This window comes from Myxine glutinosa, chromosome 11 (genome assembly GCF_964187855.1).
Source record: "Myxine glutinosa chromosome 11, kmMyxGlut1.1, whole genome shotgun sequence".
Taxonomy (NCBI): domain Eukaryota; kingdom Metazoa; phylum Chordata; class Myxini; order Myxiniformes; family Myxinidae; genus Myxine; species Myxine glutinosa.
The window spans coordinates 51,134,165-51,154,439 of record NC_136271.1 but is presented as its reverse complement, the minus strand read 5'-3'; the positions used below and the strand labels follow the sequence as shown (position 1 = coordinate 51,154,439).

Sequence of the window (20,275 nt, the reverse complement as noted above, 5' to 3'; positions counted from 1 at the left end):
TTAAAGTGTATCGTGTAAGGTAGAGATTTGCCCTGACTGGTGTGGAAGTTATTGATTTCTGACCGGGTGTTATTAAATCGTGTGTAGAGTGTATTTTCAGTTTTTCCAACATATTGTTTGGTGCACTTTTGGCAAGTGATTAGGTATATGACCCATGTAGATTTGCAGTTCATATAGGAGGTGATGGGGAATTTTTGTCCAGTGTTGATTTGTCAATGTATATATAATTTGTTATATATGATTTGTTATATATAATTTGTTATATATGTATATATGATTTGTCAATGTCAATGTATATTTGTCCAGTGTCCAATTTTATATATATATATATATATGTATATATATACATATATATATATATATATATATATATATATAAAGTTGATCAAGGCACCTCCTGGCTTTAATGGTGAGCACCAGCCACGAATTATGTCTCACACGGTAAATACCGCATAACCCGCAAGGAACCAACAGCCTGTCTGCCACACAGACCATCGTTCCCGCCAGTGCAAACCAAAACCAGGGGGTGCGGTGCGATCGGCGGGGATAATAATCAACGACATAACAGCGTGACGAGCGCTGTCCCGATCTCCTGTGGACCGAAGTCCTAGACCAAAGCGTCACCTCCGACCCGGAGGCCTCAGCCCGGCCACTCTGTCAACAGACAGAGATTTATTCATTGGTCCCCATTGGCTAAACATCAAGCAGAGCCGCCAATCCAGATTTCGGGCTTATTAACCCTGTTTTGGGCCACAGCTAAGGCCTGCCTTTTTTACTGTGAAAAAAGGTAAAAAGTCAAACATTTGAACAGCCTTGAACGTGCACCTTGACCCCATAGCCAAGGCACAACGTCAACAAGGCTGTCCCAATAACATTACACATGCGCCTCAACCCCAAGGGGGAAGCACATGGTCATTCAAACGCATGCATCATGCCCCCGAAGGGCCACAATGCATGGTCATACAATTGGGACCACTCCTCTCAATAGGAGTAAGACCCCTTAATCCACCAGCAGGGCATTACTCCTGCCAGGTCAGATTTTGCAGGCTTGATCACTGTTTTGGGCCACAGCTAGGGCGTGCCTTTTTTACTGTGAAAAAAGGTAAAAAGTCAAACATTTGAACAGCCTTGGACGTGCACCTTGACCCTATGGTCAAGGCGCAACGTCAACAAGGCTGTCCCAATAACAATACACATGCGCCTCAACCCCGAGGGGGAAGCACATGGTCATTCAAACTCATGCATCATGCCCCCGAAGGGCCACAATGCATGGTCATACAATTGGGACCACTCCTCTCAATAGGAGTAAGACCCCTTAATCCACCAGCAGGGCATTACTCCTGCCAGGTCCGATTTTGCAGGCTTGATCACGTGCTTATGGGGCCAGCACTAAGGCCTGCCTTTTTTACATGAAAAAAGGTAAAAAGTCAAACATTTGAACAACCTTGGATGTGCACCTTGACCCTATGGTCAAGGCACAACGTCAACAAGGCTGTCCCAATAACAATACACATGCGCCTCAACCCCGAGGGGGAAGCACATGGTCATTCAAACTCATGCATCATGCCCCCGAAGGGCCACAATGCATGGTCATACAATTGGGACCACTCCTCTCAATAGGAGTAAGACCCCTTAATCCACCAGCAGGGCATTACTCCTGCTAGGTCCGATTTTGCAGGCTTGATCACTGTTTTGGGCCACAGCTAGGGCCTGCCTTTTTTACTATGAAAAAAGGTAAAAAGTCAAACATTTGAACAGCCTTGGACGTGCACCTTGACCCCATGGCCAAGGCACAACGTCAACAAGGCTGTCCCAATAACATTACACATGCACCTCAACCCCGAGGGGGAAGCACATGGTCATTCAAACGCATGCTTCATGGCCCCGAGGGGCCACAATGCATGGTCATACAATTGGGACCACTCCTCTTAATAGGAGTAAGACCCCTTAATCCACCAGCAGGGCATTACTCCTGCCAGGTCCGATTTTGCAGGCTTGGTCACTGTTTTGGGCCACAGCTAGGGCCTGCCTTTTTTACTATGAAAAAAGGTAAAAAGTCAAACATTTGAACAGCCTTGGACGTGCACCTTGACCCCATGGCCAAGGCACAACGTCAACAAGGCTGTCCCAATAACATTACACATGCGCCTCAACCCCGAGGGGGAAGCACATGGTCATTCAAACGCATGCTTCATGCCCCCGAGGGGCCACAATGCATGGTCATACAATTGGGACAACTCCTCTTAATAGGAGTAAGACCCCTTAATCCACCAGCAGGGCATTACTCCTGCCAGGTCCGATTTTGCAGGCTTGGTCACTGTTTTGGGCCACAGCTAGGGCCTGCCTTTTTTACTATGAAAAAAGGTAAAATGTCAAACATTTGAACAGCCTTGGACGTGCACCTTGACCCCATGGCCAAGGCACAACGTCAACAAGGCTGTCCCAATAACATTACACATGCGCCTCAACCCCGAAGGGGAAGCACATGGTCATTCAAACGCATGCTTCATGCCCCCGAGGGGCCACAATGCATGGTCATACAATTGGGACCACTCCTCTTAATAGGAGTAAGACCCCTTAATCCACCAGCAGGGCATTACTCCTGCCAGGTCCGATTTTGCAGGCTTGGTCACCGCCACAGGACGGCACACTGCAAAAAATCTGCATCACACTGCATCACAAAGACGAAACGGATGTAAAGGGAAGAAAGGCAAAGGTAGGAAATACAAATATTATTTATTACCAACTATTATTTACACAATAAAAAGAAACCAAGGAAGGAGGAAGAATAATAAAATAAAGACAGAAAGAAGCAAGGAGACACAGTGCAAATATTAGCTTACCTATAAACAGTCTTACTTAACCCAGGACAAGACACACAAAAGACAGACTACAAGCACACTTACACGGGGGATGATGACAGGAATGGCAGGAGGTGGATGGCTGGAGGGAGAGGCAGGTTCAGCTGGAACCGGAGCACGGTCGGGCCGGGAGTGAGCAGCCACCGCCCTTTCTCGATCGGCACGTTAAGCAGCCACCGTTCCTTCGCGGCCACGGTCGAAACTGCCGTCAAAGCCCCGATGCTGTGGTGGTTCAAGCTGCGATCGTTCCAAAGCTCCTGCGTTTTGGTGCGTCGCGTGCTCTCCAAGGACTCCTCTCAAAATCGTCTCTTGCAGCTCGTCTCGTCTCATCTGATGTGGGGGCGTTGCGTGACGGGTTCTCTCTCTGACGCATCTCTCCTCGCAATCCTTCCCCACACCCTTTCATAAGTCCCGTCGCGATCAAGCCGCGCCACGCCCGTGATGGTGTCTCACCAGCCCTGATTGGCTGGTGGGGGCTCGCTGGGCTCCACCTTCTCATGACGAGTGGAGGGCAACGCCCTTCTTCCCCGAGACGGAGCACATGGCCAATGGCGGCAAATGCTGAAAACCGCCCAATGCAGTTGGCAACGGAGGCTTTGCACTTGACAGGGGAATTGCAAGGGGATCTACCTTATTTGAATTCGGTGCAATGCAGTGTCAATTAATGGAAGACAGAGCCTTAAACTAATACACATAAAAAGGAGATAACGACTGAAAAGGGAAATCTATGATTTGCTACGTGATTGTATATGGACTAACTAAGGGACGACCTTTTGACCTTTACACACAACACGGAGGGTGATATTTACACACAAAAAAACACAATTCTCAAATCCACAACACTGCACCCTCATCCTCTTAGGCACGTCCCGGGCCTATTAAACATTTACCTTTAGTGTGGCACGTAGGTGTAGTTCCCTCTACATTTAACCTGACCCTGAATGCGACAGTTTTAAAACACAAATAAGTATGTCCCCCTGCTGCATTGCACCCTGCCTAACAGATTTACGCCCACAGCTAACCGAATTGCGGAATTGTCTTCAAACTACACATTTACGGTGGGGAGCATTATTTACAATTGACGCTGGTATTCACAAAACTAACCCAGGACCTGTGATTGTTCTTTTGGGGGGGGGGGGGGGGGAGACAGCCTGCGCTGCATCGACGCACCATAAAGCACCAAAACGCACCAAAGGCACCAACCAGTGCACAGTCATCACAGTTCGTAATAAACAAAACCCAACAAACCCCTGGTGCTGGTCTTCCTCTTCGGCTCCCTCTGCTGGCCTTTGTGGTTCTTCCAGATGTTGTCTTTCTTCTTTGCTGGCGGCCTATTTGCAATAATAAAAACAAGCACAGAACGTGTCCATTGTGTTTTATATATGGCCCACAGGGCCGACTATGAGTGGTTCACCTGTATGGCATAGGTGCCATGTTACCAAGGTCCGCCAGCAAGATCCCGGGCCATCATGGCCGTTTCCAGCAGAGGGGCCATGCCCCAACCCGTGGGGTCCATGAGTTGTGCTCAGCCACAGACATGTGGTCCATAAGTGGTGCGTGGATGCAGGCAGCTGTGGTTGCGAGAGTTCGGGCACACAACGGTGGACTCCCGCACGCTCCCCTCGGTGCCCAGAGAGCACAGTCCTCGGGTGGGAGACAGGGGAACAGAAGACAGGTGAGCGAGGGGTAAGGTCACAAGGGTACACATCAAACAAGGCAATGCAAAACGAGGTGCGTACGGAGAGCGAAGTGAGAAAGCTCGTCCCTACCGTACGTCACCCCCCCTGTTACCTACTCTACCCTTGCCCTTACCCCATATCTACAAAAATCTACACATTTACAAATTCGTCACGACTGTCACGTCTTCCCCATATCTCTCCTATACCAAATTCGTCCCCACAATCCCTCTAACCAAAATTTGCCATCATTCAAATTCATCATCAATCCTCATAAGGAGGGAGAGATGGAACAACAAAGCACAATGTCACACCCACGTCATGATGCGTCTCACATTCCAAACATTCGCACAAAAATAACAAAAACACATGGCATGGTGTGGAGTACCGTCGTCACCTCAGGTGAGTGGATGTAGATGGTGCGAGGAGATTTCCATCCTATCTACCTTCTAAATGACATTAACACACTTTACACTACCCGGGGTCTTTCCCTGCGAAACCATTGGCCATCTTACACTCGATGCGGTTTTAAGAACCAAATTCCCATTGACCAAACTGTGGTGCTTCATCAATTTGGGGTCTCACTCCCCTGATTCAACTCCCTGTTCCTTTGCACAATTTCAGGACTGGGTCGTGTGGCTCTCCCAGCAGGTCTACCCACCTGCACACCTCCACCACTGTAGTTGCCTCCGAGCTTACCTGCTCCTTACCTAACCTATCTACCTGGGGAAGGCCCTCTGGCGCTCTCCCGACTCGGTGCCCTCTCTGGCACTGGGCTACCCGGGTCCGTCCTTGGATCCTCGGGCCCCATCCACAACTCTAACGGCTCCCAGAGCCCACCTGCGGCCTCAACTGGCCGACCACCTCACAGTGGTGGGGTGCCCATTCAACTACACACACTAACAGGCCACACGCCCAGCCATTTCCACATCACCAATGCACCCATCCAAACACCATTCTTCCACCACGCACCACAGTTGCCAATATCCAACCACAATTTACCTACTCCCTCTACCTAGCTCTTAAACTACCCTCCCCGGGTATTCGTGATAGGGGTCCACTTTTCCCCCATTCACACCTTCGCACCATCCACTCCACTCCACAGTTTTCACCATACTCACTCCACACCATCCATTCCATACTCCATATATTTCATACTCCATGTATTCCACACAACCATTCTCCATACACCTGCATTTGCACACCTGTGCCATCACTCCTGGTGCTTCCTGCACCCTCCTTCCTCCAGGACCATTTGCTCAACACAACACTCAATCACCATTACTCACTCATACACCTGTTCACTTGCACACCTGTTCACTTGCACATCACACCTGGTGCCACCTGCACCCTCCTTCCTCCCAGGCTCCCTCAATCACTCAATACAATGCACAATCAATTATTCACTCGTATACTGCTCAATACAACGGGTTTTTTTATACTGCTCAATACACTTTCGATTCTCAAAACCATTGCCTCAGGCACCCAAATTCTCCCACGCTCACACACACATCCTTCCCGAGCATTGCCTAGCAATTCCTCATGTCACCAAGCCCGAGAGGCACCCATCGGCTGCACCACGGACGCACCCATCGGCTGCACCACGGACGCATCCACGGGCTGCACCACGGACACCCACCGGCTGCACCACGGACACACGCACCGGCGGCACCACGGACACACCCACCGGCTGCACCACGGACACACGCACCGGCGGCACCACGGACACACCCACCGGCTGCACCACGGACACACGCACCGGCGGCACCACGGACACACCCACCGGCTGCACCACGGACACACGCACCGGCGGCTCCACGGACACACCCACCGGCTGCACCACGGACACACGCACCGGCGGCACCACGGACACAACCACCGGCTGCACCACGGACATACCTAACGGCTGCACCACGGACACACCCCCCGGCTGCACCTCGGACATACCCACCAAGCGTTCTACACACCTGTTCTTCACTTGCACCCCATGCAAGCTCATTCACTCAACACAATGTCACTCATCTTTTTTTCTTTCTTTTTTTTTGGATACTGAATCGAGGCTCGTGAAAGAGCTGACATTTATTTCACAAACAAATCAACCAGACAAACAAAATATATAAAAAGAGGGAGCGGAAGACAAGAGAAGGGGTAGCACACAAACACTTGAGGGCACACAACATTTAAGAGCAGGGAGATGTGTGGGAGGGAGAGGGCTTGGGGGGAGGGGGGTGGCAGAAGTATCAAACACAAGGACACCAAGGACTTCCAGGACAGAAGTTGGTATTTCAAAAAAGTGGAATTGGGGTGAAATTAGCGGGGATAGAAAAGATCAATGTTTTGGATGGGGGAAGATAAGAGATGGTGGTGAACAGCTGTTTTAAAGACCTGGAGGGTGGAGTGGGATTGAAGAGAGTGAGGGAGTTTGTTCCAGAGGCGGGAGAAAAGAGGAATGAAGGAGTGAAGGTGAGCAGAGAGTCTTGATTTTGGCAGTTTAACCATAAGAGGGTTGCAGGCAGATCTTGTGCGACCTGTAGGAATATTTGCTGGACAGAGCCCAGAGAGAGCTGGGGGGGGGGGGGGGCAAGGCCAGAGAGGAGTCGGTAGAAGACGGAAAGACCATCAACCTGCCTGCGGTGAGTGAGTGAGAGGCCCTTGGAGTTAGCTTCATCGCGGGAGATTCCAATGATTCTGAATGCTTTGGTTTCAACAGCGTGAAGACGAGCTAGGTGTGAGGCAGGTGCACCAGCCCAGAGGGGAGAGCAGTATTCCATTGAGCTGCGGATGAAAGCCTTGTATGTGGTGAGGAGCTCAGGTGTGCCAAGGAAGGACTTCGCACGACGGAGGATGCCCAGTCGGCGACTGGCTTTGGAGGCCAGATTTGAAATGTGGTTTTCCCAGGAAAGATCATGGCAGATAGTGAGACCCAAAAGCTTGAGTGACAGAACTTCTTGGAGAGGATTATTCAGAAAGTGGATGGGAGAGTTGTCCAGTCGGTCTTTTCGGAGAGACATCGTAAGAGTGTGAGATTTGTCAGGATTGAAAGACATGTTCCACTTGTATGCCCAGTCTGTGATTTTGTCCAGGTCTGCAGAGAGTGAGGAGGCTGCAGACTGCCGATCTGAGGGATGAAGAATGGAGCGACAGAGAGTGGAGTCATCAGCAAAGAGATAGAGAGGATTTTCAAGAGAGTCAGAGAGATCATTGATGAAGACCAGAAAAAGCACAGGGCCCAGAACACTGCCTTGGGGAACTCCAGCCTGAACAGGAAGAGGAGATGAGAGAAACCCATTCAGGGCCACACGTTGATTACGACTAGAGAGGAAGTCCGCCAGCCATGCGTGGAGATTTCCATGGATACCAAAAGAGGAGAGTTTGGTGAGCAGAGCGGGGTGCCAGACCGTATCGAAGGCACGTGATATGTCAAGGGAGACAGCTCTAATTTCCTGTTTGGCATTGAGGACCTCCATCCATTGTTGAGAAAGCAGAAGCAGCATGTCCAGAGTAGAGTGTCCAGGTCTGAAACCAAATTGATGATCAGAGATCAAGCCATTGGAGAAGAGGAAAGATTTCATATCTGAAGCAATGATGGATTCCATGACTTTGCTGATAATTGGGAGAAGGCTGATTGGTCTGTAGTTGCTGGGATCTGTTTTTGCACCTTTTTTGTGCAAAGCGGTGATGTTGGCAGATTTCCAAGCAGATGGCAGATGACCTTGAGCAAAAGAGAGGGTGAAGAGAACAGAGAGAGGGAGTGAAAGAGCAGAAGAACAGGATTTTAGGACCCGTGGGCTGATGCCGTCAGGTCCAGTTGCAGAATCAGAGTCGAGGGTTGACAGAAACTTTTCCACCTTGTCAGGAGGAAAGGACACAGAGTCCAGGAGCAGCTGGGTACGACTGGGTACGGTGGGTACAGAGAGGGATGGGTTTGGGACACAAGATTTAGAGGCAAACACAGAGTTGAGGCATTCAGCTTTTTCACGTGCGGAATCAGCCGTGTGGCCGTTTGAGGTGAGGGAGGGGATGGAGGGGGAACAAACACCAGAAACAGATTTGACCAGACGCCACCAGGATTTGGAAGAGGGAGACAGATAAGAGAGTTCTGTCCTGAGAACGGAGAGATATTGTTTCCTGGCTCTCCTGAGGGTGGACACACACTTGTTTTGGGCTTTGTGAAAGGAAATGAGATTTCCTTCCGTTGGATTTGCTTTCCAGGAGATGAAAGCAAGTTGTTTCTGGGCAATAGCCTCACCACAAGATTCCGTGTACCATGGACAGGAGGAAGGGTATGACAACTGAAGACGAGATGGGATAAATCTGTGCATGAGAGAGAGCAATTTACTTTGGAAGAATTCCCAGGATGAGTTGATGTCAGAGGCAGTAGAGATGGGAGACCAGTCCAGATGATTGATGGCTGCTTGAAGACCGTGCCAGTTGGCCTGAGTGAAATGCCAGACTCGTCGACGCTGAGGAGGCTCTCTGAGAATGGTCAGAGAGATGTCCACTTTAACAAGCACATGATCAGATGAGCCGATTGGAGCAGAAGAAGAGCAGCAGACATTTTCAGGGAAGTTTGTCATAACCACGTCCAGAAGAGAAGATGCTCCGTTGACTGAGATCCGGGTCGGGAAATTGACAGATTGTGTCAGTCCCAGTGAGTCACAGAAATCCTTTGCTGAAGAGCCATGGCTGGTGAGAGAGGAACCCACACCCAGCCAACTGGCATGGTGACAATTGAAATCACCACATATGAGGAAGAGAGAGTTGGGATGGGTAGATAGAAGTTGGTCCATATTATCAGACAGCGAGATGTAGATGGAGTCATCACTGTTTGGTGGACGGTACAACACACATATTAACAAAAGGTGGGAGCGAAGGGGAAGCCGTAGCCAAAGGTATTCCTGGGGGTGAGGTGGAGAGAGGGCAGTGCAGGGCGAGTGAGGAAGAGAGTTTTTTTATAAAGATAGCAACTCCCCCTCCAGGACGAGGCTCAGGTCTATCATACCGGAGGAGGGAGTAACCTGGCAGAGATATCAAGGAATCAGAGACATCATGAAGGAGGAAAGTTTCTGTTAAGCAGATCACGTCTGGTTTATCAGAAGCAACCTGTATGGAGAGATCAGTCAAGTTTGAGCGAAGGCCCCGGATGTTTGAGGTCCATACTGTTAAACAAGAGGAAGGGGGAGCATCGGATACAGAACAGGGGGGGGGGGGGAGGGGTAGGGTAAGATGTGGAAGAGGAGGAAGAGGTAGGGAGAGCTGTTGAAGGTGTGTCAGAGATTTCAGAATAGCTTGGAGAAAGGGAAGAATGGGGTGGACAAAAGGTTTGATGGTGATTGGGTGAGGCGCAGTGAGGTGTTATTTGAGGAGGGGGAAGAGTGAGGCAGAAGGTTGAGGGAGATGAAGGTGAAAGTTGGAAGGGGGAAGAAGTGGGGAGGACGCTTTGAGGAGGAGGGGTGAGAGGGGAGTCTAGGAGGGGAGGAGTGAGGGAGGGTCTCGGAGGGGAGGGGTGTGGGGGGAGTTTAGGAGGGAAGGGGCAAGGGGGGGAGAACTGAAAGGGATGGGTGATGGGGAAGATTTGGAGGGGAGGGGCAAGGGGGAAGATTTGAAAGGGATGGGTGATGGGGAAGATTTGGAGGGGAGGAGCAAGGGGGAATATTTGAAAGAGATGGGTGATGGGGAAGATTTGGAGGGGAGGGGCAAGGGGTGGATTTGGAGGGGAGGGGTGATGGGCAACTTTTGAAGGGGAGGGGTGATGGGGAAGTTTTTGAGGGAAGGGGGTGATTGGGGAAGTTTTGGAGGGAAGGGGTGATGGGGAAGATTTGGTGGGGAGGGGTGAGATTGGATTTTAGAAAGTGTACGATTAATGGGAAATGAACATTTATTGCAAAATGAGTTTCTTGAGACCTTCGAATCAAAAATACGTTCGAGGACGCTGAAGGATGGGTGGAGTTTTGGAGTTTAGGGAATGTATGAAAGAGGCACTGTAACTGTAAGAGATGGAATTTTTTTTTGGAATGAATAGATTTGGTGAGCAAGTCGAAAGCATCCTTTTATAGAAGAAGAAGAAAAAGGTGTTATAGTACATGACAGAATACAGTTCTTCAGGGGACAGTTGAAACATTTTTTAACGACATGAACACGTGATCACGAGCAACGTGGTCGAAGCACCAACGAACAAATAAGAACGAACAACGGATAAGAACAGAGAAGGGAATTTTATTATTTTTTTTGTTAGTTGAGATGAAAACAGAGACAGAGACCGAACGTGAAAAGTGAAAAATAGAGACCGAAAGTCATTGCGAGTGCAATCAAAGAACCGCTGAGACAGAAACAAAGCCTCAAGCCAAGGTCAGACACGGTAGCCTACTAGTACTACACTAGGCGTCAGTACTACACTTTTTTTTTGTTTGTTTTTGTTTTTGTATACAAGATCGAGGCTCGTGAAAGAGCGAACATTAATCACACAGAAAGACAAACAGACACACAAAACAAATAACATCGGGAGCGGTAGACAAGATGGGGAGAGAGGGGGAAGGACACAAACACAACATTTGAGAGCAGGGACCGAGAGACATGGAGACATCGAGAGAACTGTGGGAGGGAGAGGGCTTTGTGGGGGCGAGGCATGGGAAGGGGGGGGGGGGGTGGGAGAGGTATAAAACATATGGACACTGCCAAGACTTCCAGGAAAGAAGTTGGAATTTCAAACAAGGTGGATCTGGGGTGAATTAGTGGGGGTAGAAAAGATCAAGGTTTTGGATGGGGGAAGATAAGAGATGGTGGTGAACAGCTGTTTTGAAGACCTGGAGGGAGGAGTGTAATTGAAGTGAGTGTGGGAGTTTGTTCCAGAGGCGGGAGAAAAGAGGAATGAAAGAGTGAAGGTGAGCAGAGAGCCGAGATTTCGGCAGTTTAACCATCAGAGGGTGGCTGGCAGATCTTGTGCGACCTGTAGGAATATTTGGGGGACAGAGCACAGAGAGAGCTGGGGGAGCAAGGCTGGAGAGGAGTCGGTAGAAGACAGAAAGACCACCTACCTGCCTGCGGTGAGTGAGTGAAAGGCCCTCAGAGATAGCTTCATCGCGGGAGATTGCAATGATTCTGAAAGCTTTGGATTCAACAGCGTGAAGCCGAGCCAGGTGTGAGGCAGGAGCACCAGCCCAGAGGGGAGAACAGTATCTGTAGTACTAGTACAGTGTGTCAGTGTAGTACTGACGTGAAGTACTGACGTGAAGTACAGTGTGTCAGTGTAGTACTGACGCTGACACGATAGCGTCAGTACTACACTGACACACTGTACTTCACGTCAGTACTTCACGTCAGTACTACACTGACACACTGTACTAGTACTACAGACACAGTAGCCTACTAGTACTACACTAGGTGTCAGAATACGCGACACGAACTAACCGACGATTCTGTACACAGGTATGAAAAACCAACACCAAGAATACTATTAAAGACACACCAATAGTTACGCACACCGAAAGAAAGATACAGTTTCGACAAAAACACAATTGTAAAATTGCTTAACTTCGAAAGCGTGCGCGCATGGCCAGCTTTGAAGAGACGTGACGTGACGTGACGAGAAGAGACGTGAAGAGACTTTGAAGAGATTTAAAACGTTAGACAAGTGGTCGATGTTCGGGGAAGTTAGGGGGAGAAGAGAAAATCTAAAAAATAAGCAATACAGCGAAGGAAAGAACTTAAATTCACAGAACACCTATGTAGTCCAGGAATAATAGATTTAACCCGGAACAAATTCAAACAAAGCTGAAAATTTCAGGATATGTTCAGAAAACTATCCTGAATAACATACTAAAAGTCCCCAGACATCCGCCTTGTGCTTCAACGGAAATTCAAGATGGCGTCCAAAATGGCGGCAATTTTGGCATTTTATCATATTACCACCTAAAAACATGATAGAAATGCAGACAGGGTGTCAAAATACATGTTTTCAAGCACGAGGATTGTTTTAAAGATTACATTATGAGTTTATATGACTTATATGTGTCATTCGATCGATTATGAACAATTTCAACTACTTATAAGATTATATTTTATCATCATCGTGATTATTTTATCCCTACATCGTAAGAGCATGACCAAGGGTTGGCGTCAGGAAGGGCATCCGGCCATAAAAACATTGCCTCAAACAGGGAACCATGATTGTCATGGGGCCCGCAAGGCTAACCCCTGCTCTTGCGGGGAAAAATGGCCTTAAAACGATCATTCATATTCATATATCATCGTCTTCATCACTGTCAGGAAAAACTGGTCTAGTCTCTTCATCTTCTCCATCTTCATCCAGCAGTGATGGAAATGGTGCAGCATTGTTGCAGGTCTGGCCATTGCACTTGACGCATAAGGTGGAGCAAGGTAACCCAAGCTTCCTGCAACCGCACGACGAGCCACAGCCATCTGCTTTGCAGCAGCATGATACCATGTTTAGCAGAGTGTCAGGGGCAATGGGCTGGCCTGTTTCAACGGGAATGAGATTGTTATCCTGCAGTCTCCATCCCCACTCTGTTGGCTGCAAGGGATTGCCTGGGAAGTGGTGGTTTGCATGTTATGGTCAAACAAGATGTTACTGGATGTGGCTTTCTTTGCCTGCCGCTGTTGTTCAACTGCCTTTGTGGAGCTGGTGTTATAGCCATCAAATACAACAGTGTTGCCTGCTCCATAATGTTTCAAAGTATAGGAAACGTAACAATGACACACATCACTGTACTTCGATGGTTGTGGCCAGAACACCGACTGCAACAGATGACCCCCATCCACAACGTAGCGACACTTGTCGGGCATGTCCGGCTGTGCAGGGACAAACAACTTCAGGAGTGTACCTAGGGCACTCTTGTTTGTCTTCCGCATGGCGCCATCGTGAAACAGGGAAGAAGGTTGAGGGCCAAGTTCGTATGCCAGAAACTCTTCCAGGTCCGAGCTAGTCTTCAAGACACAGTTTATCTTGTTGAAGAAGAGATCAGGATTCACGACTGTGTTTTGCCCCCTGATGTTGATGCTATTATGCTTATCATTCAACGTCTTCACTTTGTCGCTGCGGTGCAGTGTGATCTCTGTGAAGCGTTTGCCGGCTATCCTAGAGGCCGCAGTAAGACCAACGTTCACTGCATCATCACAGTTGACCGAGACATCAGCTACAACTCCAGTCGCGATTGACACCAGACGGTCTCGTTGATAACCAGCAAATGGTGGATGCGCCTGCAACCACTGCACGAAAACACCATGATCCGTGTTGAATTTTTCTTTGGTGGATGAACGGAGATCCTTATGTTCCGAGTTAGTTGTGTGTACACCAGTGAACTCCTCCAGATCATCACAGACAGGGACACATTGAGGTAAAGCATGAACCCATTTTGCCAAGGTACTGTCGGTAATACCTCGACCATGGGTCATTCCCCCACTCATTTTCAGCATCCTCATCAAGAACTGCTCGATTGTTTGATCAGAGAAATTCCCAGCCCAGAATTAATTAGCTCGGCAGATTGTGAAGTAACCTTTGTCAGTGAACAAACTATACTCATCAGGTGGCATGACTTTGTTGATGGATTCCATCTGCTGGAGGTAGAGTCTGGCAGATTTGGCATAAGGAAGATGACCAGCTGTGTGGAAATGTGGAATCATCTCCCTTACACTGTGAAGGTGGAGCTTCCAATCACCTGTCCTCTCAGCTCTGACAAAGTTCAGCATCAGGATAACCTGATGGACATATTGCACCCATAGCTTGCCAGTTCTACTATGGCTAGCTGCTTGGTCAAGCTGTTGTGACAGTAGTTGGTGGAACTGCGTAACAATTTTGTCCTCTTCTACATTAGCGGTGCCTACATCTTGGTGAATAGTGTTGTCGTGCACACAGGCCAGGTGTTCTCTGTCAGTCTGGTTTAACGAGTCAGACTTCTCCAGCAGGACACTTATGAGAGCTAACAAGGAGAGAATGTGAGCCCGCACTGCTCGAGAGTAAGCATGGCCAGTCAGCATGTGTACCACAGACCCATTGGCATACACTCTTCCCCACAGTTCCGCTAACCTACTCCCTGACATGATATGGCCTATACTACCAAGATATGACATCAGCAGATGAAATCCACCAAGTCGAACAATCACTCTGTCCAAGTCGTTGGAAGCAGCAACTATTTCTGAAGCCTTCTGGAACAAAGGCTGATCAAAAGTTACAGGACAGATTTTCAGATCATGTTTTTCACTTTGTTCTTGGGCAAAACACAGTGCAGAGTAGATGGTGCTGGGGTTACTAGGATCAAGATTGATGAAGGGGAGAGTTTCAATTCTGGAGGTATGAAACTCAACATTCCTCACAACAGTTTTCATGAATCCACTCCAAGGAACTCGAGATGATAGGTTCAACACATACCCAAGCATCCAAACCAAATCAAAAGCTGTCGCTTGAAGAATTTGACTGTCAGAAATGTTCAGAGACTCAACTGTTACACACTGAAGCCCAGGAACTGGCGGTTTGCTGTAAGTCTTGATGGGGATTTGCGCAAATGTACCTAATAGCTCTGTTGATGGTGCTTTCGCTGTGCGCTTGATGGGCGACTTATCCACTGTTCCGTAAGGAGTTACACATGCTATTCCACCCATAGCATGAAATGTGTTGTGACCGGTCAGCGTAGCTACGTTGAAGTCCGCATTGTCAAACACAAATTGCGTAAAACCATTCAAGCCATAGGAAGGTTCGCAAGTGGGTATTAGACTATTCTCAAAGCGTTGCACTTCCTTGTAATCGTCAGCAAAGGTGATACTGCTCAGGATATCTATCAGCTCACGTGAGGCGTAGTTGCGATGTATGTACAATGCAATGGCAAGTAGCAATGGTGAGCTAAATGACCTCGGCCTGCAGGTTGAAATGATGGAATGGGCTATGGCCGTGCACCGTCTGTTTACAACTCTAGACTGTTTATCCTTCGGATCTAGCAATTTTTGCAAGAAACGCTTTAGTGAGTCAGGAATCAAGGTGTTACCATTCTCAGTGTCTTTCATTGTGGGGTATTCAGTGAGATCATAAATTGATAAGCGAATATCATCAAGAATAATTGATGCAGCCATTTCAATTATTCGATCATTTTCGTTATAATTCCCAGTTGTTCTGTCGGTCGCCCACTTTTCATGAAGGATCCGGTGCGCAGAGTCACGAAAACTGACAATGCTTGTCTTTCCAGGGATACTTGTGATGATGATGTCCTCACCATAACGTTTGTTCAGCTTCTGTTTGAAGTATTTGATGGAATACCCTTCTTCACCTTGAAGAAACGTTTCCATATGTTCCATGAGCACCGAAATAGAAAACTGACATTCATCATTCTCATCTATAAATGAACAGAGTGTATTGAAGGCATAATCTCTTACAGCGTCAGCTGGTTTGCCAACGGATTGTGTTTTCTCAGTATTAGTAAAGAACTCAACACCACAGGCTCTATGGTATTTGGCCTCAGCTGCTACCAAATCTATGACAGCATCTATTCTCTTGGCAACTTTGTTGCCCCACTCATCACATCTTTCTCTTGCGCGTTTCGAAACACTGTCCTTAAATTCAATGGTCTGAACATTGCTGAAGGGTTTCCTTCGTTTGAGTGCGATTTTGCTACTAGTTTCTATCATAGCGGATATATCATATATTTCTTTTTTAGATTGTCCTTGGCACAAGCAACACAATTCAAGCAAGGTCAAGCGCATAACGTCTTAGCGGAGACACAATGTGCCAAAAATCATAAACTTACCAGTAGTATGTTCTTGAGTACTTTAGATACAGTTTGTTCATTTCTCTATCACAATCAAATACATTGATTTGTGATGATGATGCTAAAAGTGACAACACAGTGACGTGAGACTACTACTGAGAAGTCAGGTCATCTAGCGTGACATCATTCGCCTATGACGTCATTCGCCTATGACGTCACAATACCATCACGTCGCCCAGTGGGAATAAGACATATTATAAAATAAACCTAGTATAAACCTATAATAGAATAAACCTAGGTCCTAAGAGCCTAGATAATATGTTTCAGAGTTACGGCCGTTTTTGGCCAACAATGACCTTGATAAATATCATTTGACCTTGAAAATGACACATATAAATCCTATAAACTCATAATGTAATCTTTAAAACAATCCTCGTGCTTGAAAACATGTATTTTGACACCCTGTTTGCATTTCTATCATGTTTTTAGGTGGTAATATGATAAAATGCCAAAATTGCCGCCATTTTGGACGCCATCTTGAATTTCCGCTGAAGCACAAGGGCGATGTCTGGGGACTTTTAGTATGTTATTCAGGACAGTTTTCTGAACATATCCTGAAATTTTCAGCTTTGTTTGAATTTGTTCCGTGTTTCACCTTATTTGGTGCTAATGCTCTTGGACTAATGGGGGTAGGGAAGCCGAGAGAAACCAGGCCGCGCACGTGGTGGGACAGAAAACGATTAAATTACACAAAAGTTTGCAAGAATTGCAAATCAACACCAACTGGAAAACACCCTGCAACACATGCACAATAAAAAACGAGTAGAAATTGACTAAGACACGAATGGAAAAAATACTATAACTTTTGCTGCCGTGCAGAGCTCCAAGACGTTTCCTTGCTCCAGGGACCAGAAACGGAAGTGACTTCTCACACTTCTCACACTTCTCACAATACGCTGCTGAGTACACTTTCAACACACACACACACGGCACCATTCACGAGCATTGCCTCATTTGCTCAATACTAAGACTCTCACACACACACGGCATCATCTGCTCTACCTGGTGCACTGCTAAAACTCGCGCTTCCCCGTCGCCCCTTACATTATTGCGCTCCCTCGTCATTATCATCCAACTACCCTCTCTATGTCCCCACTACCTGTCCAATGTTGCTACTTATCTCACCGTTACCTATGGTCATCTCTAGGTCCCTACCATTTTATCCTAACCCTCCCTGGCTAGTTTACACTGCCATACCCCATAAAACTATAGCTCCTTTGCCCCCGTGTATGTGAGAGATGGCAAAGTTGCCATCCCACCACATCGGGCATGTCTCACTATCAATTTGGCTCATCCAATTCCAACCAATCAAAATTTTTTGCTTTTCCAATTTGCTACTGCTACCACCCTCACACGTCTACTCGCTTGAGCCTCTCGGTGCGCCAATTCATTTCCAAAGCTCGGCTTCTCAAAGCCGAGCAATGAATGCGGGTGGTTTGTTGCCGGCAGTTGGATCCGTCCGGCATTCAGTGCAGGGAAGGGGGCTTACCCGGGCCGAGATTCCACGCACCATCTCGGCACGGACCCATCCGATGGCCCAATCTCGCCCTGCCTGAACGCCTCCACCACAAGGGGTCGCCGTGACGACCCTTCCGACCGGGCCACCCGCTCCGCCTAGCGGAGCACGGACGCGACCGTTCGGAGCGAGGCCCGGCGTGGATCCCGTACGGCGGTTCCTTTGAAACCGCCGTGGTTACGATCCCCGCTGGTTCCCGCTGCACACAAAGCCCGGCACGAACCGAGGGCTCGCTTCGGCTACAAGTCGATCTAACCGCTAACCCGGTTAACGTCAATGCTCCACTTGCATGCTCACACCCCACGTTCCATTCCTTGCTCACACATCCAGCTGTCTCCATGCTCTCCGTCATCGCACCTTCTCGTACACACCCCCCCTGTACACTCATAGACTTCATCACACACCCGACCACCGCACATTTTAGCACAAACTCGTCGTTCGCACACCTCACAAACACACCTCTTCGCTCCCCCTCCTCGGTCACATCCTCTGTGACAACCACGGGTGTGCTCTCCTCCGCACACCCAATCACATGCTCCACTACCAACTCAAGTGTGCATTCCCAAACGCTCTCGACCATTCCAGGTGTGCATCCTTCCATTCCAGGTGTACATCCTTCCATTCCAGGTGTGCATCCTCTCTCACCTGCTACAACCAACTCGTGCTCCGTGTCACTCTCACTACTTTCACCACCACACTCGGTCACGCATTCACCCTTACTCTTGACAGCACACTCCATAATCATGCACTCCTTTGTTACACCCCTTTTTCGCGCATCCTCTTGCGCACACTCTCCCGTTACACCCTCCGTAACACTCACCACAGGTGTGCATTCTTCCGTTACATCCCCTGTAACACTCCCCATCACGCGCTTCCATGTGCCCCCCCCCCCCCCCCCCGCACACGCGCTACGACCAACTCACTCTCGACAGCACACTCACTCCTCGGCGCGCACTCTTTCCTCACACACCCCATAGTCGGACATCCTCGCACACCTCCTTTGTCCATACACTCCGGACCAGTCATATCCCTCACCATTGGTCCCTCACGAACACCCGGGTCGACACCACCCCCCAAGCCGACTGAATCTCCCCTCACACCATATACATTTCCGAGTATATCGCCACTCACCTCGGCACCTCGTCTCTGTTCCTCCTCCGCCACCTGCAAACTCTTTATTTGGTTAGCAAGCACACCATCACGATTTGAGCACAGACCTTGCACATATTCCATCACTTCCTCCTTTATCTCCTTCTTAGTTTCCCTCCGTCTCTTCTTAATTTCACTCACCCCCTCTTCCACTTCCTCTAATTTCTCCTTTACCTCCTTCATTTCCCAGTGCGCCCCCTCGATCTCTTCCTCTAATGCCACCTTGACCGTTTCTATATGCGTCCTCACCTCCCGGTCCTTTGTCTCCACTGCCTCTGTCACCTCGTCCAACCTCGTGGTCAGTCCCTCATGTACCGTCTGACACTCCTTCTTTATGACTGCTACGTCCCTCTTTATTTCCTTCTGGGTCGCCTTCAACCCCTCGATCACAGCCGTATTCTTTTTTACCTGTTCCTTCAACTCCCTTTGTCCCACTGTCAGCTGCCCCACCCCCTGCGTCAACTCCTCTATGCCCCCTTGTAACTTTGCCGTCCCCTTTCTCACCTCTTTCTCCATACACTCCTCACCTCGCTTTACCTCCTCGCGTACCCTCAAGACATCCTCGCCCACACCTCGTCTGATCTCCTCCCCCATTTCTCCCATCTCTTTGGTAGATGCCACCCTCATCTGTTCCAGTTCATTACTTTGAGCATCCAATTTAGTTTCTAACCCGATTTTCACCTGCTCTATCTGATCTCCCATCTGCTGAATTTCCCGGGCGGATTGCTCCCCTATTTCCCGCAATTTGTCTTCCATCCTGTCTTCTAGCCCCGTTAACCCATTCTTCACCCCTTTTATTCCGTTGTATAACCCCTCAAATTTATTGTCCAACCCCTCAAATTTATTGCTCAACCCCTGAAAATTATTGTCTAAACCCTCAAATTTATTTTCCATATTACTTAATCTGTCTCTCAATTGCTCACTGGTACCCCTTGCTTCGTCCCTCATTCTGCTTTCCATCCCTTCGACTTGGTTTCCCAATTGCTCACTATTAGCCCTCAATCCGACAAGTTGGTTTTCCAATCCTACATTCCCCATTTGGATGATTGCCTGTATTTGCGCCATGAGGCCCTGCATGTCAAAGCCCGCTGGTAGAGCGGGCTCGGCTACCGCACCCACGTGCGAGGCGACATTTTGCGGCTCTACAACCACGTGCGCGAGAGCGCCATTTTGTGCACCTGAAGCCCCCTCAACCACATCCTCATTTTTCTGCTCCTCCATTTCCTCCCTCTGGTCCTGGGTTACCCCTAACCCCTCTATCTCCCCACCATCCATGGCACGATTTTCAAATTTGGGTTTTTT

General features: G+C 48.6%; 1 protein-coding gene and 1 pseudogene across 2 annotated transcripts in view; both read right to left on the bottom strand.

The window, feature by feature from the left end:
• LOC137436675 (protein farnesyltransferase subunit beta-like) overlaps window positions 1-12,980 on the bottom strand; it is a 38,324-nt pseudogene extending 25,344 nt beyond the window's left edge. The window contains exons 1-2 of the transcript XR_013620885.1: window positions 12,797-12,980; window positions 2,907-3,063 (exon numbers count right to left, since the gene is read on the bottom strand). The product of XR_013620885.1 is annotated as a protein farnesyltransferase subunit beta-like (transcript). The remainder of the gene's footprint in view (window positions 1-2,906; window positions 3,064-12,796) is intronic.
• LOC137413067 (protein farnesyltransferase subunit beta-like) overlaps window positions 1-20,275 on the bottom strand; it is a 456,508-nt gene that overhangs the window by 385,189 nt on the left and 51,044 nt on the right. The window lies entirely within an intron of this gene.